Consider the following 27,393-nt stretch of genomic DNA (forward strand, 5'->3'; position numbering starts at 1 on the left):
GGAGTTGGAAGGAAGCGGCCGTGGCCTTAATTAAGGTACAGCCCCAGCATTTTCCTGGTGTGAAAATGGGAAACTAATTCAATTAACAACTCTTCTTCGAAGGAGGAAAAATTAGAACTACGATTCAGTTTCACTTCACGCGCCATATTTTATAGCTGTGTTCAAACAAAAGCGCATCGGAGCGCGCTGTAAAACAGCATGTTCGTACCACTGCCTCCTTGATTCGCACCAGTTTGCAATATTGGGAAAGTTAACAGTCGATTAGTTAACATTTCACAAGAAAAGTTTGATGAAACGCAAGAAACCTAACAAGATGTTACATTTCTAACTCCGTATTAACTAACTACTTGTTAGTATATATTTAACATGTGTTGATGAAACCGGGCCTAAATGACTTCAAAAAGACTCCGGATCGATGATAATTGCTATATTTTGTTATATTGGTCAATACAAATTAATAAGGGTTGAAAACAATGCAGGAAATGTTGTTGGTGGTAAAATGAAACGACATGTGCCTTTTTGTGCCGAGTGTGTCCGAGGAGAGGTTCGGTTCGCCAGATTCAGGTCTTTTTTGGCTCCCGTAGGCGACCTGCGCGTCGTGATGAGGATGAAATGATGATAAAGACGACACATACACCCAGCCCCCGTGCCAGCAAAATTAACCAATTATGGTTAAAATTCCCGACCCTGCCGGGAATCGAACCCGGGACCCCTGTGACTAAAGGCCAGCACGCTAACCATTTAGCCATGAAGCCGGACTCAACATTTGGAGATTCATTTGGAAAGAAGGCGTATTTCTATTTTTCGTAAGAGTTCAACTATTCCCTTATTTCAATCGGCACACTTCAACCGAAAAATGTATTCGTGACGCATCCGATTATTCTACGCAATATAACTGAATGATATTTGAAACTCATTCGATTAATTGATTTGATTATTTATTCGATTATTTAAATAATTAGGATAGAAGTTATTCAATAGGGTGGATATTTACTCATTCACAGAAGATCTACCCCTGTTCGTGAGTTTTGAGACTGGCCCAGATAGAGAAACTTATTGTTACTAATCCTCTTCCTGGAATTCGTGAGTTTTGAGACACGTCGTGAAGTGCGGTGCTAGTAATCCGAACGTTACTCATTAAGGCTGATAATACAATAATACACCAACAGAATTCACACACTGTGTTGTCAGCAATATTAAACAACGCAACAGATTTTGAATTGCAAGTATTTTACTGTTCAAATGAACAGACCTGCGCACATTTGTTAGAGATATGTACATATAGGCCTATTCCACATCTTTTGAGAAGAAACATCTCATTTTACCTGCCTCATTATGTAGTTTAACATGTTACCATGCCACATAACAGCACATTTTTACAAGATTAACATCGCGTGATCTATGGAAAGCACACAGGTAATAGTTTCTGAACTCCTTTACAACAGTAAATTAATATATTCTATACCCCCCGGCAGTCCGCCCGCACGGTTAGTAACACGAGACACCACTAGGTGGCGCACGCGAAGTGACTGTCGTTTGTTCCTTCTACTCGCTATGCCTCTACTGCATGGATTATTTTTCGTTTGCGTTTGGTGACGAAAATTTGCCTCATGGCAACACTATACAGCAACAGGTTATCCACTAGTACAGCTAGTAGCGCTGAGGTAAGTCGAGGTCTATATATTAATACACAGGTCAGAACACGCATGTTACGTATGGAGCCGCCATATTGGGACTAAGACTGGGCGTTCCCCACAGTACTTTGTGTTTGATATAGGCGAGTTTCAGATTTAAAAATGGATTTAACAACAAAAAAGCTGTTAAAATTCGTTTTCTGCCTTTGATTACATGTAATTAGTTTTACCAAAACCTGCGAATTGTGAACTAATGCTAAGATTTATATATTTTATCAACTATAAGCACTAGGTGTTCATATATTGTGAGCAGTTGCAATGACATTAAGAACAGACTATATGACAAAAAAAAGTCGGTAGATGCAGTGTGGGTCTCAGCCCATAAGTGGCCACGGCAGGTCCGTAGTCCAACAGCTCTGCACTCTGACCGGCCAACCGAGCAGAGGAGGGGTGGCCATGGCTCTACCGTGGCTCTACGCCTCTGCATTCGGGAGACGAGACGGAGCTGGAATTCACGGCTGTCCCCAACCGTCGGCTGTCCTGAGAATGGTTTTCCGTGGTTTTCCATTCTCTTGCACTAAGGCGAATGCTGGGACAGTTCCTAGTATAGACCAAGGCTGCCAACCCCGTCACCTTCTCCGAGCATCTCCTTCACCGTAACAAATCCCCCGGCCTGAGAGACGGCGTCACCGTCTAAGAGCACCCGCGCCCCATTCAGGGGAGGAATGACAACATTTTTATTAGTAGTAGTACAAAATTATCATAATCAATTTTTCAGCCAGTAGGCCTAATTTACGATATCTAAGCATGGACAAAGTAATATGATCAAAGAAGTGTGGACGGTTAAAATTAAACAATTAGGAAGAAATAGACTAAGGCCTAACATAACATAAGGCTTATTATAATAAATATTAAAGGCAGCATTTTAGGCTACATTTCTAGTAACAGGAATAAACGCGTATATTATCAAACTGAGCTTGTAGCGTACCGGTCAATGTAATAAACTGCCATCCTCGGTGTGCGGGTGTGCCTGAAAACGAAAAGAGCAGCACCGCCACGGGAAAACGACACAAGTTTACTGTTGTAAAGTAAGACACCTTTTTACAATTCGCTTTACGTCGCACCGACATAAATAGGTCTTATGGCGACGATGTGAGAGGAAAGAGCTATAAGTGGGAAGGAAGCGACTGTAGCCTTAATTAAGGTATATCCCCAGCTTTTGTGAAAATCGGAAACCACGGAAAACCATCCTCAGGGCTGCCGACAGTGTGGTTCGAACTCACTATCTCCCGAATGCAAACTGATAACTACGTGACCCAAGACCCTCAGTCATTTGCTCTGTGATATAGATTTCATATAATAATAATAATAATAATAATAATAATAATAATAATAATAATAATAATAATAATAATAATAATAATAATAATAATCGAATATTTTTTTCAAACTTATTATTTCTTTCTTTCATTCTTTCTTTCTTTCTTAGTCTGTTTGCCGTCCTGGATTGGTTTTCCTCTGGGACTCAGTTAGGGATCCCAGCTCTACCGCCTCAAGGGCAGTATCCTCGATCGTGAGACTTTGGGTCGGGGGATACAACTGGGAAGGAGGTCCAGTACCTCGCCCAGGCGGCCTTACCTGCTATGCTAAACAGGGATCTTGTCGCTGGATGAGAAGATTGGAAGGGGTAGACAAGGAAGAAGAAGGGAGCAGCCGTGGTCTTAAGGTAGGTGCCAACCCGGCATTTGGCTAGAGTTGAAGTGGGAAACCGCAGAAAACAACTTCAAGGATGGCTGAGGCGGGGATCGAACACCCTTCTACTCAGCTGACCTCCCGAGGCTGAGTGGACCCCGTTCCAGTCTTCGTACCACTTTTCAAATTTCGTGGCAGAGCAGGGAATCGAACGCGGGCCTTAAGGGGTGGCAGCTAATCACACTAACCACTACACCACAACACTAAATACAATTAAACCTGGTGATTATTTATTTTTATCTAGGAAAGGTTAAACTAACCTCGCACAGCTGCGAATGTTCTGTGGGCTGCCACTTATCAGGTCGCCAATTTTGAACATATTTTGCCCTCCTGTTCTTATCTTTCGGGAATATAAATAACCTGGTCCCTTTACATGAATGACTTCTACAATTTGGAGCAACACAATAACCCATGACAACTTAACCCTTTATAGGGCAAAAGACTGGGGGTATTAAAAAAATAAATTTTATGGTTAATTTGTACTTGAAATATATGTATGACAAGGGATGTACAACTAGTTTATGGATTTACACCTTATTTCATAAAATATGGGGTGGGAAATTATTATCCCACTGACCGTTCCAGATAGGTAATGTTTGTGGGTGGGCAGTGGGATAATAATTTCCCACTTACAAATATTTATGATAATGCGCTCATTACATATTAATTACTTTATTGACATGAACATAATACAATAACACAGCATACTACATGGCCTATGGATTAATTTGATTATGAAATCTCTCAAATTTAATTTAGTTAGGATGTAGAAAACTTTGAAAGCACTGTGTGTGATTTTTAAAATGTTCAAAGCATGATTTACAGAACGCAGCATTACATTTCATGTTACTGCGTTTCTCCTGCTCAGTACTACATTGTGCACAGCGACGATATGTTTTTATTAGCTCACGCTGCCGATATCTGATAATCTCACCGTATTTTCGATCGTTGCTTGCCCAACAGATCTGTTTGTCCACCTTCCACACCCGTTCGCTGGGGAATAACCAGGGCGTTTCTTGCTCGAAAATGACCGTATCAGTTCATTTACTAGTTGTGACCTAAGCTTCAGGTGTGACGTACCTTTTGTTTTCTTCTCTTTCATTTCCGCTTTGTACACTATGTATGAACTGACAATCGAACCGTCCAGGAAGTAATAAAAAATTTCGGGTCGCCATCTTCTAGACTTCTTGACCTGCCAAAAAAAAAATAACATGAACCTATAAGACACTATGTATAGGATTTCCAAACATAATAGGTTGTGTGGGTTGACCATTGTTTTTGCTTACCATAGTACTGGACATGGTCTTCACCATCAGAGTCCCCACCTTCCTCCGAGTCCAGAGCTTGTTCTTCGGATATTTCATCCAGCCAGACTTCAATCTTTGCTTCCATATTCAGAGCAGTAGTAATCATCCTACATAATTCCAACATAATACTGTATTAAATTATTATTATTATTATTATTATTATTACCAAGCTACTATTAGATGAAACAAGCTTTACCATGATTTGAAGCCACTTATTAGGAAGACTAAATAGCACAAATACAGTCAAAACCAAAATTAGGCCTAGATCTTACATAAAACCCAAGTACTGACTAAGTGCAAGTGACTATAACATCTTTGTCTATCGTCATAAGAGGAAACTTAAAACAGTTTTAGAATACAGAATTGTAGTAAGTTTGAAAAATATATAAATAATTTTGAAATAGCATCTTACTAAGTTGCAGAGAAACTATGAAATTACCATTGATTCTGTTATTAGTATTCTGAATGACACAACGGATGGATCATTATCATATCTATGCCACAAACAGATTTTCTCCTTGAATAAATCATGATAAAATGCATTTCCGAAGTATATACTAACCTTTGGTAATCTTCTGTCTTCAGTATTCCACACCTTCTTCCTACAAACACCGTTTCACTGCAGCTCGACACAATGAGATTGCCACTGCACGCGCGCTAGGAACCACTGGGATATATACTTCCCACCTAGTGATCTAGGTGGTAGTAGCAATCAGGTTATTAAGTTTGAAATGAAACTGTGCAGCCCTCTTACACTAGCAAGTTGAACTGCATGTTCTTAAACAGCCGGGAAGATAATCTCCCTAAAACCGTTACGTATATACGAGGTGGGAAGATAATATCCCAAAGACCTATAAAGAGTTAATTTCACTGCACTCTGCACTGCATAACGCACAGTGGAGACCTTTGGTCCCAATATGGCCGCTGCCGCAAAGAATTCTTGGAGCGTGACGAGACCTGTGTTCATAGACCAGGGATATAGACCTTGAGGTAAGCAGAATGGCAGTGCTGCCAACTGTTGGTTGTTGGTGTTAGTTGGTGAACGTTACTCAGTTTTCGGTCTATTTTACGGAGAATCATCGTAATTCCATTGAATTCCTTGAAAGACACAAATTAATTGGTACTACGAGGAATAGTGACAAGTGTGGTCACAGTGTGAAATTGTGTGCCAAAGACAAACTTAGAGCTTTATGATGCCATCGCTACCTTGAAGGCGAGAAAGAGTGCGTGTGCTACGAGAGAGGGAGGAAGAACACCACCTTCGGAGATTCGAAACTGTCTTTCTTTGGTGTTGCCCTTTTTAGTGTCCTTTGGCGTAATCTGCACAAACCTGTCACTCCATTCATCAAATACGAATTTGGTTTTCCGCCCAATACAGTAATTGACTGGAGTAACTTTTGTCGCGACGTACGCATTGCTTGAGTATAAGCCAATAAGAAGAAAATAGGTGGCCCAGACGTTGTCGTCGAAATCAACGAAAGGAAATTTAGTAAATCTAAGTACCATAGAGGTAGGCATTCTGAGGGTCAGCGGGTGTTTGGAGGTGTGGAAAGGGGCAATCGCAAGAACATTTTTTGTTGCTCCTGTTGAAAGACGCGTAATAATTAACAGGGGAATTCCTCAAGGCAGTACTGGTGGACCTTTATATTTTCTTATATACTTATAAACGATATGAGTAAATAACAATAATGTTATTTGCTTTACATCCCACTAACTACTTTTACGGTTTTCAGAGACACCCAGGTGCCGGAATTCAGTCCCGCAAGGGTTCTTTAACGTGCCAATAAATATACCGACACGAGGCTAACGTATTTGAGCACCTTCAAATACCACCGGACTGAGCCACGGTCGAACCTGCAAAGTTGGATCAGAAGGCCAGCGCCTCAACCGTCTGAGCCACTCAGCCTGGCTATGATATGAGTAAAGAAGTGGAATCAGAGATAAGGCTTTTTGCGGATGATGTTATTCTGTACAGAGTAATGAATAAGTTACAATATTGTGAGAAACTGCATAATGACCTCGATAATGTTGTGAGATGGACAATATGCAATGGTTATGGCGATAAACGGGATTAAAGTCACGTTGTGCGTTTCACAAATAGGAAAAATCCTCTCAGCTTTAATTATTGCGTTGATGGGGGTGAAAGGTCCTTTTGGGGACCATTCTAAGTACCTAGGTGTTAATATAAAGGAAGATCTTCATTGGGGTAATCAAACAAATGGGATTGTAAATGAAGGGTACAGATCTCTACACATGATTATGATGGTATTTAGGAAAGGGCATATAAGTCTCTGGTAAGACCCCAACTAGAGTATGGTTCTAGTGTATGGGACCCTCACCAGGATTACTTGATTCAAGAACTGGAAAAGATCAAAAGAAAAGCAGCTCGATTTCTTCTGGGTGATTTCCTATAAAAAGAGTAGTGTTACAAAAATTTTGCAATGTTTGGACTGGGAAGACTTGAGAGAAAGGAGACTAGTTGCTCGACTAAGTGGTATGTTCCGACTGTCAGCGGAGAGATGACGTGGAATGACAGTAGACGAATACGTTTGAGTGGTGGCTTTGAAAGTAGGAAAGATCACAATATGAAGATAGAGTTGAAATTCAAGAGGACAAATTAGGGCAAATATTCATTTGTAGGAAGGGGAGTCAGGGATTGGAATAACTTACCAAGGGATATGTTCCATAAATTTCCGACTTCTTTGCAATCATTTAAGAAAAGGCTACGAAAACAACAGATAGGGAATCTGCCACCTGGGCGACTGCCATAAGTGCAGATCAGTAATGAATGATGATTGACGATTGGACAAGTATACGTTGCTGGCGGTGATCAAATATGTGGTAATGCCAGGAACTGTTGTCATTTCAAACCGCTGCAAGGTATACGATTGGCTGGAGGACGAAGGTTACGTTCACCTGCGTACGTTCAGTTCATTGATAGCCGGAAGAGTGGGCATGTGGACAGAGATAATAGGAGGGTGATACTTAATGATGGCCGTCTCTTCACACGCAAAATATAGAAAACAGGTGGCGACACATGAAACACATGAAACACGTCACTCAATTCCAGGATTTGGAAGGAAGAAGGATCACTTCATAGGTTAACATGGAGTTCCTGTTTAAATCGACGTTTTCCTTAGGAACTCGAGTGCGCGAGTTCTTCAAGGCTGCCAGTGAACCGTACCCTCCTCTGCATTACGGTAACAATGTGTTATATTTTTTGTCATATGTAAATATTTTTTGCATTCTTATTATTTCAGTAAAAGAAAGGGGGGTCTGGGGGCGTAAGCCCCCAGGTTAAAGGAGGAATTGCCATGGCACTTTCAAACTTCGCGGGCCTCTTTGGATTGTGTCTTCTGCAGTCGTTGGTAACGAAACCTCTGCCTCTTCATTGGTGGGAATGACATCGTCATCTTCCATACCTCAGCCAATGCCCGTGAAAGTAGGCGCAAATGCAATGTATAATGGCGCCCGGATCACTATTTGGGTTATAAAAGTAAATATACTTCTAGGGACAGGAGGGTTGGTCCCTGACAAGCATAGGTATGAACACATCTCTCCTCCAGAATCATTTCTAGGTACGAATAGCAGCACTGAAACTGATATATTAACATTATGTTATAATCACTGCAGGGTGGACTCTATAATTCTACCTCCGCCCTCTACCCTCCCATCCAAACGAGCAATATGGAGTTATTTTCAGGCTACATTTAACAATGGATCAGACATTCGATAACGGCTTCTTTTGACGATATTCACGCACGTTGGTGCACTGAACTGCGCTTTATTGTGACCCTTTTGGTAGGCAAGAATGTTTCGTCACGAACAGCAGCTCAAAAACTGTGCTACAAATCTCTAAGTTGTTCTTTTTCATATCATAGCAATTCTACATCTCTGAATTTACAGAGCACTCGTAAGTACATTCTTTCACAGTAAATCACAGTATTTTGAGGAGGTGCTTAACAAGACTACAATATAAGAGCATTGGCCAGGGCAAGTAACAGTCACAAAATACGGAGTATGAAAGATGATTATTATTATTATTATTATTATTATTATTATTATTATTATTATTATTATTATTATTATTGTTTAAAGGAGCCTAACATTTTTTCTAGGTCATGAGCCCAATCTATTTACCGTTGGATACTGTACAGCAGTCCTGTATGATTGGGAGGGGTACGAACTTCAGGTGTCGTGAACGGCGGCTCACGACGCGCCTTCCGCGTATTAACGAGAGAGCGAACGGGTTCGAATGGGATTCGAATCCGCGAACTCCAGGGTAGAAAGCCTGTGATTTAAAAGTAGCAGGCATATGAACGCATGTATATATGAAGGGAAATGATAGGAGAGTTTGTGTATATTCATAACTCATAATTCATAAATGACAGTAATAATAATAAGAGAAATAACAGAATATTTCAAAGAAGGATTTAGAATATTCGATGTTGCTTTGGGAGCTCGTAAGACAAGAGCTTTGTGTCTCAATATTGTGAAACATTGTGTAAGTCAAATGCGCACTTCTTTTGGGTTAGAAATATACAGAGTCACGTGTAAGAGACGTAGAAACAGCTTCCAAATGTTCTAGAACAATGTGTGTAATGCAACGTGACAGGGTGGTTCCGTGCGCAACAACCAATCGGAGAACAGTGCAGTTGTGACGTGAACTAGTGACTTGTGGTGGTGGTATATGAATCAGTAGGATTATTCGAGAAAGAATAGAAGAAACTATATAACTGGGTAACTTGTAAACAACAGGGCTTTTGACTCACGACACTCGAAGAAGGCTTTTCGACGGTAGGCAGTATCGCGCAGAAGAGTGAATAGTTAATTAGGGAGAACTGTTGGAGTACTGGTAGACTTAGCATTCAGTCGCAGACGCAGTAAAGTGATAGTAAGATAGAGGGGTATCAGGCTCTTGAACTGAGTGTAACTTGTTGCTGGACAATCACAAAGATTCTCCACACCGATTGTCAAAGTAGGTGTTGGAATATCAGCTTATAGACTAGCAGCTTAATTGTAATTGGGATAATTCACGTAGCCGTGAAGATTAACGAGTTCCAGGGATACCTACGCAGAAGAGGAGAAGACAAGAAGAGAAGAGTGAAGACGTCAGCTGTACAAGAATCAGCTATACTCCGTAGTTAAGTATTCAACAGTAAATATATGCATTATAAGTATTCTTGTGTGTACTAGGAACAAGACTTAAAGACATTCTCATAGATCTGAAATTGAGAAGGGATTGAGAGTAAATGGTGTCAGAGATTTTATATTGTATGTATTATTGTATATATTGATGTGTGAATATCCTGGGTGTAGAATATAATTAGTGTTTAAACTTTGCCAATCTGACTATACGCTCCCAGAACTCCGAACCCAAGTCCTCAGCCTGTTGTACATCCCTCAGGGTCACGACACAGGACAGTCAACATAGCTTCTTAACAGCAACATCAACATCATCATCATCATCATCATATAGCTCAATGGTGAGCGTGCTGGCCTTTGGTCCAAGGGATCCCGGGTTCGATTCTCGTCCGGGGCGGGCATTTTAACCTTCAATGGTTAATTCCGGTGGTTCGGGGGCTGGGTGTGTGTGCCTTCTTCAGCATAATTCATCACAGGTATGGCCCCATTTTCCCTCTCCATAGTCTACACGCCATTATTATTTTTATGATTAGTCTATTATTAGCCTATTATCATCGTCATCATCGTAACTAATATCGTTACGAATAAAAATGCACTAGGATTACCCAATTATTCACACACACACACAGACACACGCGCGCGTATGCTTAATGAATTACAAATCTTCACTAATTAGTGGCCATTTACAAAAGTGCCTCGTCCTCAATGCGGGTTTCCGACTGGGTGGTATTTACCTGGAACGGGCCATCCTTCCGTAATCTTGATTGACAGGTCTCACCTTTAACTTTGCTTCGCACAGTAGTTCCATGCAGACAAGTACTAACAGACATATGTCGACTATCAAAACATACGACTGTTGTATACTTGGCTCGACTCTAGATAAGGCCAGTAATTCGCACACTCAACCCACGTGGCTGCTCCACACGCTGAACTACTTAAGACATTATCACTCGACAAGACAATGACACAGCAACAACTTAACTACTACTGAACAATCCAACACAGTGAACATTGACAACGCTCCAATAGTCCTCGTTCGCTGCGAACCTGCTTTAATATACCTGGTGATGGAGGTACAGTATCTTCTGGGTGTGGCCAGAATAGGAACATTCTAGCTTAGTCTTTTGGAAACTCCATGGAGACACCAGACAAAAAGTGCAATTTAGGCAGAAATCGTCACATGCACTCAAGCCTGCCGGAAACTTCCCTACCTCATTCAACCCTTCCAGGAAATATCGAACTGGGGCTTCCAGACGGTTGTTAGCCATATGAGCGCGTAACATTTAGCAAATCAAAATATTGTAGGGAGGTACTTAACAATGTTTCTGTATAACAGCAAAAAATGTTCGGAACAGGCGCAGAATACTGAGTATGAAAACATTTTCCCTGATACTCAAAATCTATTTGCCGCTGGCTAGTGTAGTCCTGCGTTTGAAACGATTTTGACTGCCTAGGCCTATATGTCAATTTCGACGTTCAATTTTACTCCGCCAGATGACAGGGAATCCGAAACTCTGTAGGGCGACCTATTGCTGAATTACTTTTATCAGATAAGCACTTAATGTGTCACCACTGACCTTCTACATGCCGTCATCGTACGACAGGGAGACAAATTAATGGTTTATAGTCCTAAAATTCCAACTACCTTCGACAAGTTTCAACCCGGTAACGATTCTACCACTTATCCACAAAATTGGATTTTTTTTTCTTCCACATATTCGTACTAGATGTATAACATACGCAGACCAGTTTATCTTTGGTAATGAATACGCTAGTGTAGAGTGTTTAAGAACTTGAGCAGCCCTGGACGTGTGCTCACTGAACGTATCGTGATTTCTATTATTACGATAGAAGCAATGAACACCCTTCACGTGGGTGTGGTGAATATCAGTCAGGCATTGCAACGAATTGCTTTTACATTGCTTTGTTAACCTGCAGATGTAGATTACGGTCATTACATTATTCTTTCTTGATTGAAAGCACCACCTCCGGGAAGCGTGCGTTTATGTCCTTAGAGCGAAGGTGTTTATTCAGCCTAATACTCCAGCTGACTGGCAAGCGGGCCATATGTCACCTTTGAAATACAACATTTTAAAATCACGCCAGGATAAACTTGCAGGATTCCAGCACGATGTAACAGATATTTTAGATTCGGGAGGACAAATGGACTGTATCGCTATTGACCTGTCAAAGACCTTTGATAGGATACATCATGGGAGGCTACTGACGAAAATGAGGGCTGTCGGACTAGACAGAAAGGAACTGAATTTCATTCCACGCAATCTCTCCACCGACAGCTCGGAACATACCGCTTACTCGAACACTTTGTCTCCCTATTCTAAGTCTTCGAGCCCAATGTGTGCAGCATTTTGGTAACTCTAGTATTTTATCGGAAATCAATGTGAGAATCGTGGTCGGAAATCACCCAGAACAAATAGTGCCGCTTTCCTTTGTATCTTTCTAGTTCTCGAATCAAGTAATCCTGGTGAGGGTGGAACCATAACCTAATTGGGTTCTTACCAGTGACTTACATGCCCTCTCCGTTACGTCCTCACTATAATCCCTGAAAACCTCCGTAAAAATATGAAAAGATCTGTAAATTTTATTTACAAACTCGTTAATGAGATGGCCTCAATGAAGATATTTCCTTACATTAACACCTAAGTACTTACAGTGATCCCTTTGAGGTACTTTCAACCTGTCAACACAGTAATTCAAACTGGGAGAACTTTCCCTTAGTGAAACAAGGGTTTAAAAAAGCAGTACTTTACAGCATAGTACAGAAAATTTGGTAAAAAGCTTAGGCAACTGTTGTGTAGGCCTTTCGGAGAGTAATTTTCATATTTTCTTACTTCAAAACAAGCGAAAGCTAATATATTCAGCGAGATGCAACCTAGCCGCAACGAGAGAACGGAAATGGCTCAGGTCGTAAGGGAGAGCTCATGAGAAGAGATACGTGCAGCAATTCGATATTTATGGGCACCGTCAGTAAAATCTGTTTTCTCGCATCGTTTTGTCTACGGCCAATGATTAATACCTGTTTTTGATGGATCTAGACGAAATTTCATAGTCATTAATCCATTCGCAAATTCACTTCATTTCCACACTACTTAGTTAGCGTATAGAATATCTACTTCACAGAGATTTTGCTCACAGAAGTAACATTATTATATACTGTACTTCCCATCGTTTGATTATAAGCCACAATTTAGCGTGCTGCTATTTAAACTTAAAAAGGCAACTTGGACCTTTTAATCGATACACTTTATTTTTGTCGAATGATCAATTTAAGCAATGTTCGTCGGATATAAATAAAACACAAAATGAAGGCGATTGCCCGGATTTGCGAGTTGCGCCCTTGTGAGTAAGGTATAGAATAAATTCACAGTATCCTCTGCCTACAATAACAGCGGACTAAAATAAGTGACCCCTCGCCTCTTATGTCCTAACGTGCTATAGTACACTGGTAATTATAATAAAACATTTCATTTTCTCCGTTCTATACGCTACTTTTCAAAAATAAACTGACGAAAATCGTTCAAATGCTCGCTTGCCTTCGGCTCACAAGAAAATGCCATCGACAAGTTCTGCAGCAGAAAACAGCGACATATAACTTAATGTTTCGTTAATGAGTGATATCTATGTTTGTGTGTTTATTTATTGGCTGTTCCATTTCTTGCTTGAAAAGTATAACACTCAGTTGAATTATAACAGAAGCCGCCACAGAGTGGTTATCACAGAATCATAGCTGAGTAATTATATTAAATCAAGCGCCAAATATATGGTATGAGCTAATTGCTACATCGAATCAATAAGTAGCTAGTTGGCACTGAACGGAGAACCGTAAAGCGCCAACACATGCAATATTTCTAAATAAAAAGTGTCAGACAAAACATTGGACGATACGTGTTTGATCCTTTAGTCAAAATTTTGCAAAATTAATTATAAATTCGAACCGCAAATTATCAACAAGCCATTAATTAAACACTTTACAACTTTTTACCCGTTAAAGTAACTACTATAAATAATGACCGACAGAGGAGCGCTAAAGCGCACCGCTATCGGTAGCTCATAAACCACCCATCTCTCCGGAGGTAGGTGGCTCATACGGAGACTGGAAAAGTCTCACTTACTTGAGCCAGACTCCTGACTTCGATCATTCCAATCCAACTTTCACCGGTTACTCGTGTTCTCTTTAGAGGAGGTAGTTACTGTTTTAAGAGGAAGCAAAACTGGGCAAGCATCCTCTAGTAACACTAATCAGATGGAAAAATGGAAGGAGGTCCGACACTTCGAAAAATGGAGGTATCGGCCAAAGACAATGACCACGAAGGGCGTGAAAATGGAAGACTCCCTAGACTTCGGAAACAATACCATCGCAGTGGGAAAAGAACAAGAGTTCATCAAGGGCGGCAACTTCGGTCCTCGAAGGGTCAAATGGCTATCTTTTTTCTGATATGATTAGAGTTAGGAGGGTATTATTATTACTCCACAGTTTGCTTTCTTTTTTTTTGCTAGGGGTTTAACGTCGCACTAACCAGCCGCTGCCTTAATTACAGCATAGTACATTTGCCTGACGTGAAAATTGGAAACCACATGGAAAACCCCCTTCAGGTCTTCTAACAGTGGGGTTCGAACCCACTATCTCCCTAATTCAAGCTGACAGTCACGTGACCCAAACTGCACAGCCACTCCGTCGGAAAGGGGGTATCATGATCATCATCATCATCATCTAATGTCTCCTTCGATGAACAGCGCATCAACTGATGTACAGTGTCAGGCAACAGGCGTGACATCATCAATGACAATCACAAGACTGAACTAGGTAGGCCTATAGCATTAGGCCGAAAAAGTCGGAGAGAGCATGTGCGGAAAGATATACGTAACATTCCAGTATGTGACGTGAGGCCATGCGCAGTTGTCTTAATATTGGTTATCACGTGCAACCAAGATCTGATAGTTCTAGCTGAATTCCGGTAACACATTAGCGTGACTTTATTTCTATTGCCCCTCTGGCTCTAGTATCTGCATTCAAAATCACTGAACCTTTTCTTCGTTCTTTCACTATGTAGTGTTACGGTTATTAATATTAATGGTTATTAATATTCTCAGAAACTACCAGACCGATTTTGAACTTCTATCACCATTTGAAAGATATCAATATTCCGAGTAATACCGGTTATGTATCATCCCGAAATATTAAAATGGTTCAGGTGAATTGGACCCTCTGACACATTAGCATAGGCTAATCTAGGCGAAATATCGAATTCGTCGTACAAGAATAAGATAAAGTTCATTTTAAGCCTCGCCGAAAACAACGTTTTAGGGCCCTAAAACTAACCGTTCTAGAGATACTAGAACCGCATTCCCCGCTGTAGGAATCGGATGAAGAAATTAACGGCCGTAACCATGGCAACTTCTGCTCAAGGGTTCTAGAATAAAGGCCTGGTGTTCGAAGTAGGCAGGTGCGTGAATGTAGGCAAGGCGAAGGAGATATTATGTTTAAACATATTAAACTCATAATAACGTTAATCTGCAAGATACTTTTTGTATCTGGATAGACATTTCCATACTCTTATCATGGCAACACGCTACCTAAACGATTAGACCTATTGAACATTGGAACGCAATAAGTGTACCTGAAATGCAATTTCCCAGAAAAAGGTTTATATGAATTTTCTTCGTATCTCTAATAGTTTACGAGGAAAAATGTTTTGCTGTACTTCTGTCTCTGTCCTTGGTCTCTCTGACTTGGTTTCTTTCCAAGTAAAAACTACTTGACGGACCGTGCTCAAAATTGGCAAGTATGCAATTGGAACCTCTGGTTAACACTTACTATTACAGTGTATCTTAAAGGGGACCTGCTCGGAAATAAAGTGTGAAGTAAGTCATAGGAAAATGTACGTCTAGGACCCTTAAAAGTGAATACCCTGCCTGAACGGTTAGTCCTATTAAACATAGGAGCCAGAGCAGGTGAACTTAAAATTCGATTTTCCCGAAGAAAAAAGTTTAGGTTTTACATTAATTTTCTTCGTAACTCATAATTTCCGAAACAATGTTCCTAAGTATTGGTGCATACTCATGAGGGTTGAAGTGTAATGTCCTTACCTTCAACGAGTAAAATAAGCCACAAAATGGGGGAAGCTGTACCATTTAATTTGAGAACTGTTACATGTGATTCAGAGCGCCCACTCACCCTCTCGCCATTATTTTTATTCGCAGTAACCAAGAAACCAACCACATATAACCGACTCCAATTTGAGGACAGTAGAATAGCGCCACGTGTGAGTCTATCTTATTTTGAACGTCTCTGATTGGCAAAGCACATGAATAAACAAATGACGAAACAGAAACAATAACACACTCGGTCAGCTATCACGGCATGGAGGTTCACTGCAATATAATATAATATAATATAATATAATATAATATAATATAATATAATATAATATAATATAAGCACGGGTAAATCAGCTAGTAGTGTCCGGCTCCATGACTAAATGGTTAGCGTGCTGGCCTTTGGTCACAGGGGTGCCAGGTTCGATTCCCGGCAGGATCGGGAATTCTAACCATAATTGGTTAATTCCCCTGGCACGGGGACTGGGTATGTGTGCCGTCTTCGTCATCATTTCATCCTCATCACGACGCGCAGGTCGCCTACGGGAATCAAATCAAAAGACCTACACCAGGCCTCTCCGGAGGCCACACGCCATTAAGCTGCCTCTGTGGATCAGTGGTAGAGTGTCGAAAACCAAGATACGAGTTCAAACCCGACAGAGGTAGTCGAATATTTGAAGTGCCATTCGGCACTCCATGTCGTACGGTGTCGGCATGTAAAAGATGTCTGGTGACATTTGGCGTTTACCCGACAAAATTAATTCAATCTCAGCCATAGACGTCCAAGAGAGTTTCGGTTTACTTGGTCTGCCACCTAGTAGACCTAGTGTAAAACAGAACGTCGAAACTGACGAGCAGACAGCAAGATGGCGTCAAATCGAAATGTCTGCATACGGTAGCTGAGGTCATACGATTATTATTATTATTATTATTATTATTATTATTATTATTATTATTATTATTATTATTATTATTATTATTATTGTACCGGGCGGTACACCTCCACGCCGCTATTTCAAACTTTGCGCCAGTTGAAACTCCCCTACTGGAGGAAGTCTGAACTTTATCTAAGGTGTTAATTTTCAAGTTTCTCAGAAGATGTCACTACTTGGAAATTTTGAAGTTTCTGAACTGGGTCGTTTTCGACATATTTTTGTTTTTCCTGTAGTAAGAAGTGTGAACATTCTCTTCTAGAGGACACTACTGAAGAACAACAATGGTGCACCCTAGTGCGAAGTGAAAGAACTATGTTTTTGGAGAAATTTTGAATTCATAAGTTTGTTCTTTGTTAAATTTCTTTCAGTCATTGTTTAAGTTGGCAATATTAACCCTTTCTTTCCCCTTGTTTTGAATTTAGCCAATCCCGAATTTCTTGAATTAATTTTCCACCAATTATGTGTTTCTTCTTCATATTGTATTTATTAATGAACAAAACAGGCTTTCAGCCCCGAATACACGTTCACAATAATAATAAATAAATAAATAAATAACTAATAATAAACGCAGTCCAACCCAAGCCACCACCCTCCACCACATACAAAATAAAATGAAATGAACACCTCATCAGCCTGTTCTATGTTTACAATCTGCTGCTGGTGTTGCAACTTGCTGCTTGTTATCACTCACACCACGCGACCTTCTTGCTTCAGCAATTCCATCTCCTCTATTGTTTCCTGACCTACTCCAAAATAAGCTACACCAACAACATTACACTATTGCATACCAAACCAGCCATGACACTAACATTGCATTCAATCTTTCAGATTCCACCTCCTATAGTACAAGTCTAAATAATAACAACAATATTCCGTCATAACATTCCAATCCATCATACCACAGCTTTTACCAATCAGCGTTAACATTGCTTCATATCATTTCAATCCGCCATAACACTCCATAATAAAATTACCTCTCCATCTCCCAAAAATTTCGACCATGCATAACAAATACCAATCACGCCTATACCAACACCTCTCCAACATCATACTCCTTCCTCCTCTCCATACAAACAAACCACAATTTACAAATTTGTAATAAAATCACCTTCCTCCAGCTCCAAAAATTCAATACTCATACCAGACACCAATACAATAATACTCTCTCCCATCTTCCACGAATTCGGCCGTAAATAAACCATCTCAATACCATACCATACATCACCCAATCATACATACTAAGCCTCCAATGCTTCCGACACCATATCTCAGCAATACAACACATACCAACACCTCTCCAACATATTTCTTCCTCCTCTCCATACAAACAAACCAAAATTTACAAAATGACAATAAACTCACCTCTATCCAGCTCCAGAAATTAAATACTTATACCAGACATCAATACAATAATACCACCTCCCAACTCCCACGAAGTCAACCATAAATAAACCATCTCAGTACCAAACCATACATCACCTAAATACTAAACCTTTATATACCACCTCTACTTATATCACCACTTCTCCCACACTACATTCCAACGATATAACACTTTTCCAACACCACATTTACCACCACTCCTTCAACTCCAAATATCACAATAAATATATCACTTCACCATTTCCACATCTCAGCCTTCACCAATTATTTACCATCATAACCTAATGAAATTACAATGAATAACCAATACCAGTCACGCATATACCAACACCTTTCCAACATATTTCTTCCTCCTATACCACTTCTCCATTACCATATTTATACCACCACTCCTCCAACTCCACATATCCACAATAATATACCACTTCACCATTGCCACATTTCAGCCTTCACAAATAATTACCATCATAACCTAATAAAATTACAATGAATAACAATTACTAACATATCGTATACCACTTCACCATTGCCACATTTCAGCCTTCACAAATAATTACCATCCTAACCTAATAAAATTACAATGAATAACAATTACTAACATATCATAAAACAAACAGACCATGCAATCCTGCCCTCTTACCCAACTCCACCTAACTAAGTACTCAGTCCCTATCTTCCCTAATCCATTAGAATTTTAACATACTATCCCCTTCCCTTATACAGATAACTATTCCACCCCCCTATTCCCCTGCCCACCCTCTAACTCACTCTCCTTCATTTTACTCTCGCAGGCCTTTTTTGTCGCACAAAAATACCTGTTCAATTCACCCCCTTTTTCCCATTGTTTAATAATCCATCTCAGTATTGCGTTCTCATCTCCTCTCCCCAGTATTTCCCGATGCTCGGCACTCAATAATCCATGTCTTAACCCCCTCGTTACCTCACAGTCTCTTAGCAAGTGAAACTCATCATTTACATCTCCACAAAGTACACACCTTGTCTTATCCCTGCCTTGTAACCAGCCTTTATTCCTTGGCAGACCTAAAAGCCACCACATCATCCCATATCGTTTTGACCTATCGACGTATCTAATATTCAACCCTGCTATCTCCTCTATTTTCGTCAAAACAGTCAGCGAATTTCTTAGTCTGCTTTCCCCCAATAATTTCTGCCTATGGATATCTCTAATTCTCCTTTCCAGTATATTCATCCCTCTCACTTCTGTCTTTGACCAAACCTCCCCCCACAGGTGTCCTAATCCTATCCTCTCCAAATATCCCTTTATTATTTCTAACCATCCACCCTTATACATGCTCTTAAATTGCTGTACATATGCTGCCTGTAAAACTCTCCCACCTTCCTGTCTTTTTAAATTCATCCAATATCTAACTATTCTTTTCACACCCTCTGATTCCAAATCCTCCCCACACATTAATTCCGCCCCTACATTTGCTGTACACCTCGGTAAGCCCATCACTAACTTGGCAAAACTACTAACAATCCTTCTTAGTTCCTCTCTTTTCTCATCCAGCCCCCAAACTTCTGCTCCGTATAATACCCTCCCCACGATTACCGACCTGAACACGAGTCTCAGTGTTTTGTAACTGATCCCCGGGTACTTGAGTAGCAAATTTCTGACTGAGGCTAAGGCTGCCAATCCTCTATATTTCATTCTTTTGATCTGGTCACTCCAAGTTCCTTTATCATTAAAAATAACTCCTAGATATTCCAGCTTCCTTACCTGTTCCAATCTTTCTCCCTGAATTACCCAATTCCCTTCTATCTTTCTTCTCTTGTTCACCTGTACTACCAATATTTTAGACTTATTTCCATTAATTTTCAATCCCCATTTCCTCGCAAATAGCATCACTGACTCTAAGGCCCTATTCATCGCCCCTGAAGTTAACGTCATCAATAACACATCATCCGCAAATATCAGTCCTGGCACTTCCAAACCATTAATTACTGGTACAGCCCAATTTTCTGCCCCAAACCCCTCTAAAATATCGTTGATAAATAAAATAAACAGTATGGGCGATAACTTGCATCCTTGTTTTAAACCCACCTTGGACTCTAATGGTCCACTCATTCTCCCTTCTCCCAATTTTACACAAAACCTGACGTCCCTATATATTCCTTCCACTGCCCTCAACATCTTCTCCGAAATCCCTAACCTACCTAATTTCTCTAGTAGGGCCTCTCTATTTACCTTATCAAAAGCTTTCTCAAAATCTATTGCTGCTACATAAACCGTACTTCTATCCATATTCTTATACTTTTCTAAAATAGTCTTTACTATCATTATATTATCCACTGTTCTTTTCTTTTTCCTAAATCCCCCTTGGTAATCTGTCAAAATTTCATTTTCTTCCGCCCACCCGCTTATTCTGTTCGCTAGCACCCCAGTATATATTTTACTCAAAGAATCCAACAGAGATATACCTCTATAACTGTTCACATTGTTCCTACTACCCTTTCCCTTGTATATAGGGCATATAATTCCTGTTTCCCATTCCCTAGGGTAATTTCCTCCCTCGAATATCCTATTGAATAGTTTCACCATGCCCTCTATCATTATCTCATTTTTACTAATTTCCTTCCAAAACTTATTATTTATACCATTACACCCCCCGGCCGACTTCGCTCTGGCTCTGCTTATCACTCCCCGGATTTCCTCTCTTGTGATTTCTTTATCCAAGTCATAAATTGCCACTCCCCTATTCCTCCAAATTACTTCTTCTCCCGAACCTCTCCATCTATCACCCCCCTTTTTCCCTAGTAATTCATCGAAGTGCCTGACCCATTGCACTTCCTCAATACTCGTTCTCTCCATATTCCTTCCACCCTTCATAATTCTATTAATCTTATCCCAGACTCTCTCAAAATTGTTAGTCTTGCAGTCATTATTTATGGCTTCTATTTGTTCCTCTAACCACGTCTTTTTTGTCTCAGAGATTTTCTTTTTATACTCCTTCCTCAATCTACAGAAAAACTCCCCTTCTTGGCTCCCACCTTTCCTTCTATATTCTCCTAACGCGTCCATCACCTTTCTCCGCAATCCTTCACACTCCCTATTAAACCATTCTTCTCCCTCTTTCTTATTTCCTTTTCTAGCTTTCACCTTCTGCGCTATCATCTTTATTGGATGTAGCAACAATTCCAAGGCTTTATCAGTATCATTCTCTTCTAACGCCCCTTCCCACCCATATTTCAGAAGATGTAGCTCCTCCTTTACTACCCTATTCCAATCCCGGCCCACCTTCTCTGTCCATTTGTACTTATTATAACCCCTCCCTCGTTTATCCTTTGTCTCATTTTCCTTCATTGTACACTTCTCTTCCTCTCTTTTCAGCATAACCCTCACCGGGAAATGGTGTGACTCAATCCAATCTCCTATTTCCATACTTACAACTTCCTCAATCATCCCTTCCTTCTTCTTCATATTGTGTAGGGGTTTTCTTGGTTATCCAATAAAATGATTGTGGGCGGGTGTTTTCATTCCTGAAACGCCTCGAACTTTCCACGAGAGTATATAAACTGCTGATTTTCGGGTCTCTGCGCCACTTCTGTACCAGCTTTCAAGGTGTAAAGTACGTAGCAGGGGGCGGGAAGCGCCTCTTTCTTCGGGCAGCAGTTCAACAACAAGGTAATGGCCGTTTAATAACTTCTTTTCTTGCTAGCTCAGCAGTTTAACTCTCGGGGCGGGTCCGAAGCGTTTCCACCATGTAACTTTTCCCTAAAATGTAAAGACTCTTAGCATCTATTCTCTTTTAAAGCTACATATTGGGATAGAGAGTGCTTAACCCTCTCGAGCTCCCACTCATATTGTTTTGAGGTGAACTTATTTTTCACAACCGATTCTTCCTTAACGTAATGTAAATTGTTTCTTTCTAAAGTCACCTCTTTAGTATGGGATTAGCCCTTGCATTAGCGGCCTAGAGCCAGATTAGGTTTTAAACAAAATGTATTAGGAGTGTAGATCGCCTCCTCTCAAATTGGTATTTTAGAGGCTATGTAATTAACCTTTTCTCACTTAATAGGCCTCAGTAGGTTGGGTATTTCACCCCTGTGTTTATGTCCTTAGAGGACAACTTGAAGGTGGAGTTTGGTGTGGCCTTTGATAGGCTTAAAGTTGAGAGCGAGTGGCTCTTTCTTGAAAATTGAGTGTTGTATGCCTCGAGGAGACTTTTCTGTGTAATTTGGAGCAAGTGCTCCTGGGCATGAATGGGGTTTTCTGCCCCTCAGTTAAAACTTATTTTGGAGTAAAGTGGGGCTAATTGCCCAAGAATTGTGAGTTCGGGGCTCGAAGCCCAAATCCGGTAAATACTGTAATTATACTTTTGTTGCCTTGCTACTCTGTACCTGCCATGCTTGTTATTTCCTGATTTTGAAAAGAAAATATAACCTTGTTAAATTTTAAATTAATTTTAATTTCGTAGCCTGAGACCTGTTCACCTCCGCACCTTCTTTCACCTCTGCTGTTCCACAGATACCTCGGAACAATTATTATAGATAGTAGTCAATATTTTCTTGAGAAAATGGTCAAGTTCTATGATTACTTTAGTATGCGGATATTTGTTGTCAAAGGTAAGCTATTTAAAGCTTCTCGTGTTCGTCCAACTACGAGTTCAACAAATTGAGTAATTACGAATCTTCAATATGAAAACTACTATATCGACAACTGAGAGAAGTGCAACAAACATGCTGAAACTTGTACCTTTCTATATCCTTTTTAAGTTTTATTCAAAAAGAGATTTTCTTCGACTACAAGAATATCTTGACTTGTATCTCATTTGAAGCTCTCGCTGTGCACTGTCATATAGGGTACAAATAATGATTAAGCCACCAGGATAAGTGACTCAGATGATAGAAGCGCTCGTCTTCTCGGGCCCATGTTTGCGTGTTCCATCCCGACTCAGTCCGGTGGTATTTGAAGGTGCTCATATAAGTCAGCCTCGAGTTGGTAGATTTACCGACGCGTAAAAGAACTCCCCTGGGGCAAAGTTCCAGCACCTGGGCGTCTCTAAAAACCGCAAAAGTAGTTAGTGGAACGTAAAATCAATAACTATGATAAATATTACCCCGCCGGCCCCGCGGTGTAGGGGTAGCGTGCTTGCCTCTTACCCGGAGGCCCCGGGTTCGATTTCCAGCCAGGCCAGGGATTTCTACCTGGATCTTGAGGGCTGGTTCGAAGTCCACTCAGCCTACGTGATTACAATTACGACCCCTCATAAACTGCAGGCCTTCGGGCTGAGCAGCGGTCGCTTGGTAGGCCATGGCCCTTCGGGGCTGTTGCGCCATGGAGTTTGGTTTGGTTTTGATAATTATTAAACCAGAAAAAGATTCGCGCACAACCGTTATATCCCTTCCCATAAGATATATTTCATTTCCCCTGCCATGACGAAAGTATTGGACATTTTCTTCTACCACTCTGCGTAAACACAGTCAGTCTAGACGTGCTGTACCTCGGCATTCATCCCACGTACACTCATGTTAACTCAAAGGAACAATATACGTCGGCGCCAGGCCGTGACTTGATTACCATACAGACGAGCCACAACTGAAGCGCCATGATCGATTTTAGACGCAGTGCATAGCGCTATACCGATTGACAAAGTAAAGTGAAACTAGCGTAAGAATTGAAGCTTCAATGGGATGGTACAACTGCATCGTACCCTATTGGCGAAACGACGACTTTCTTCTCACGCAAAAGTAAACTTCCGGTTTGTAAAAGAGATTCTTTTTGACACATCCTGATTAACAGACTCCTGTACTTCAGCGAGAAGTCCGTCTTATAAACTGATGGAACCTAGAAATTTGGCTTCGCGGTTCTGTTAAGTAGCCGTGAGCATGCATTCAGGAGATGATGCCTTCGAATTTCACTGCCGGAAGCCCTGAAAATGGTTTTCTGTGGTTTCCCATTTTCACACGAGGTAAATGCTTGAGCAGTACTTTCATCACGGCCACAGCTACTGCCTTCCCAATCCTAGCCTTTTCCTTCATTGTGTCGCCGAAAACATTCGATATGTTGGTGCATGTTAAACTACTAGTAGAACAACAACGACAACAACAATAATAATACGTGACCATTACACAAAAAGTAAGAGCACTATTTCAAGGAGGCCATTGAAAAAGTTGAGCCAAGCCCTAATCAACCCACACACAAGATAATTTCCTTTCCCATGTACCATCACCACTACTACTACTACTACTACTACTACTACTACTACTACTACTACCGGGCGAGTTGGCCGTGCGCGTAGAGGCGCGCGGCTGTGAGCTTGCATCCGGGAGATAGTAGGTTCGAATCCCACTATCGGCAGCCCTGAAGATGGTTTTCCGTGGTTTCCCATTTTCACACCAGGCAAATGCTGGGGCTGTACCTTAATTAAGGCCACGGCCGCTTCCTTCCAACTCCTAGGCCTTTCCTATCCCATCGTCGCCATAAGACCTATCTGTGTCGGTGCGACGTAAAGCCCCTAGCAAAAAACTACTACTACTACTACTACTACTACTACTACTACTACTATATCAGGAAGAACTATGAAACGAATTCGTTAGAGTATAGCCAAGGAACTGTCAGATGTTCACTCGCTCAAACAAACAAACAAACAAACACCTCACCTAAGCTGACCTAAGTTCAAACCCAGAACAGCAGTGAATGGCTGGAGTTGACAGTGTGAGGCACGGACGGGCCTCAGTCAAAAAGTATTTTTAGTCGTGTTGATCCCCACCACAGGAGCTCTTATAAATTACCTGATAGGCTGGGATGTTCGCACAAAAGCAGAGGAGCATAACCTCGCCTTATGCAGCAACAGAGAACAACTGCAGACCTCAGAGACATAGTCTGGTTAGTTTTCAAGACAGCAGGTTCGCTCTCGGTTGAAGTCTGTAGTATATGAGAATGTTTAAATGCGACAACTTCGTGTAGTTTGTTTCTAGCACGTTAAAGTAACTCCTGCGGAACCAAATCCCGACACCACGCCTCAAACCAAACCCCGAAGACCTGCAGGATATCAGGTCCTCTCTGTCGACAAATAGCTCCTGAATTGTTGCCGTGTAGGCCGGTAAACGAACCAGAAGCCTCTGGGTAAGAGAACACGAGGCTGGCATATTCCGACACCTTGGCGTTTCTTAAAATCTACTGCAACGAAAGGGACGTTAAACCAATAATAATAATAATAATAATAATAATAATAATAATAATAATAATAATAATAATAATAGAGAGCAACGGAAAAATATTCATCCAAAATCCACAATATTTTATTCGAAATATAAGAAATAACATGAATTAATCGGATTAAGTGGGGTGCCTCCGTGGCTCAGACGGCAGCGCGTCGGCCTCTCACCGCTGGATACCATGGTTCAAATCCCGGTCGTTCCATGAGGGATATGTGCTGAACAAAGCGGAGGCGGGACTGGTTTTTCTCCGGGTACTCCGGTTTTCCCTGTCATCTTTCATTCCAGTAACACTCTCCATTCTCATTTCATAGCATCTATCAGTCATTAATAAATCACTTTGGGAGTGGCGACCCCATCGTACTAATAGCCTATATCTGCTTCATTCATTCCATCCCTGACCCGATCAATGACTGGAAAACAGGTTGTAGGTTTTCATTTTTCAATCGGATTAAGTATAGAAAACTGATTATTTAGTAACAAATATAACAAAGCATGCTTCTCCACGAATCCGAAATACTGTTGAAAACAATTGCCAATTCAAATGCTTACCTGGATTGGATACGCTGCTGTAGTAACGGTCAACTAAAGAAGGGAGTGAGTTGCACAGAAGGGTAGGGGCCACTAGCTCGCTCTGGCAGGCTTCATTCAGAGCACACTTCGTCAACATGCAGGTGACGGGGAGTCATATACAGCATACTCGCCAGTCGCCGCAAACATGCTCTAAATTACTTGAGGGACCATGTGAGCTCTGCTAGGGCAATTCTCATGTTTCTGACTAGTAACGTCGATAACCATGCGATTCACACTCCTAATATTTACATCTTGTTTGTCCTCATTTTAGGGGCTTGATCCTCCACTGCTATCAGTGACGTGTATTTGTCAGTGTAATTTTTTTTTCCTGGTAATCTGCGATAATGCCTGTACAAGTACGTGCAATAGTAATTTGACTTAAAACTGGGATAGTTACCCAATAGTTTGATAAGGTACATTCGCAGAAATTACCCAAAGTAGGTGTGGATGGTTATTGTTTTAAAGAAAAGTTACCACGCAACCACGCCCCCTCAGTACCAATCAAAAGAAAAAGGGAGACAGGTCCAGGTACGAAAGATGCAAAAAATGCAAAGGCGTGTCCTCATCCCGAGGTGGTGCAGCTCTTTTCAAGCACACCCCCATTGGAGGTGTGCTACATGTACCATTTCTATGACATACCAGCCCTCCTGCCATTCTAAAATTTCTGGCAGTACCGGGAATCAAACCCGGGCCGCCGTGGACGGCAGCTATTAACACTAACCGTTACGCTACGAAGGCGATCAGATACGAAAGATAAAACAAGGCTTGTGTGTATGCGTGCGCGTGTGTGTGTGTGTGTGTGTGTCTAAATGAAGAGGTGTATGTTAAAACTAACCTAACACCCAATCCCTGAGCCCGAGTAATTATCTATTTCCAGGACCAGGACTCGAATGGTGCAGGTTTTCCACCTAGTATGCCAGAGGATAATTAGCACCTTAGCATGCATACTGATGGGGTTTTTTCCTAGTTGCTTTACGTCGCACCGACACAGATAGGTCTTATGGCGACGATGGGACGGGAAAGGGCTATGAAAGGGAAGGAAGCGGCCGTGGCCTTAATTAAGGTACAGCCCCAGCATTTGCCTGGTGTGAAAATGGGAAACCACGGGAAACCATTTTCAGGGCTGCCGACAGTGGGGTTCGAACCTACTATCTCCCGAATACTGGATACTGGCCGCACTTAAGCGACTGCAGCTATCGAGCTCCGTCATATTGATGTTAAACCAGTAGTTGGCATGAAGTTAAGTTCCAAACCTTCTAGCGTATTAGTAAAAATGATTATGAACGTATGTAGCCTAATGCAGCTCTAACGCTAGAAATTGGGCCTCTATTACCCGAACGGAGAAGTTCACTACCGATCTCTTTC

At 41.1% G+C, this 27,393-nt stretch overlaps 1 pseudogene; it reads right to left on the bottom strand.

Moving 5' to 3' along the window:
- The window catches only part of LOC136878902 (lysine-specific histone demethylase 1A pseudogene), a 210,151-nt pseudogene that overhangs the window by 40,460 nt on the left and 142,298 nt on the right, over positions 1–27,393 (bottom strand).

Source organism: Anabrus simplex, chromosome 1, assembly GCF_040414725.1.
Source record: "Anabrus simplex isolate iqAnaSimp1 chromosome 1, ASM4041472v1, whole genome shotgun sequence".
In the NCBI taxonomy this organism is placed as follows: Eukaryota; Metazoa; Arthropoda; class Insecta; order Orthoptera; family Tettigoniidae; genus Anabrus; species Anabrus simplex.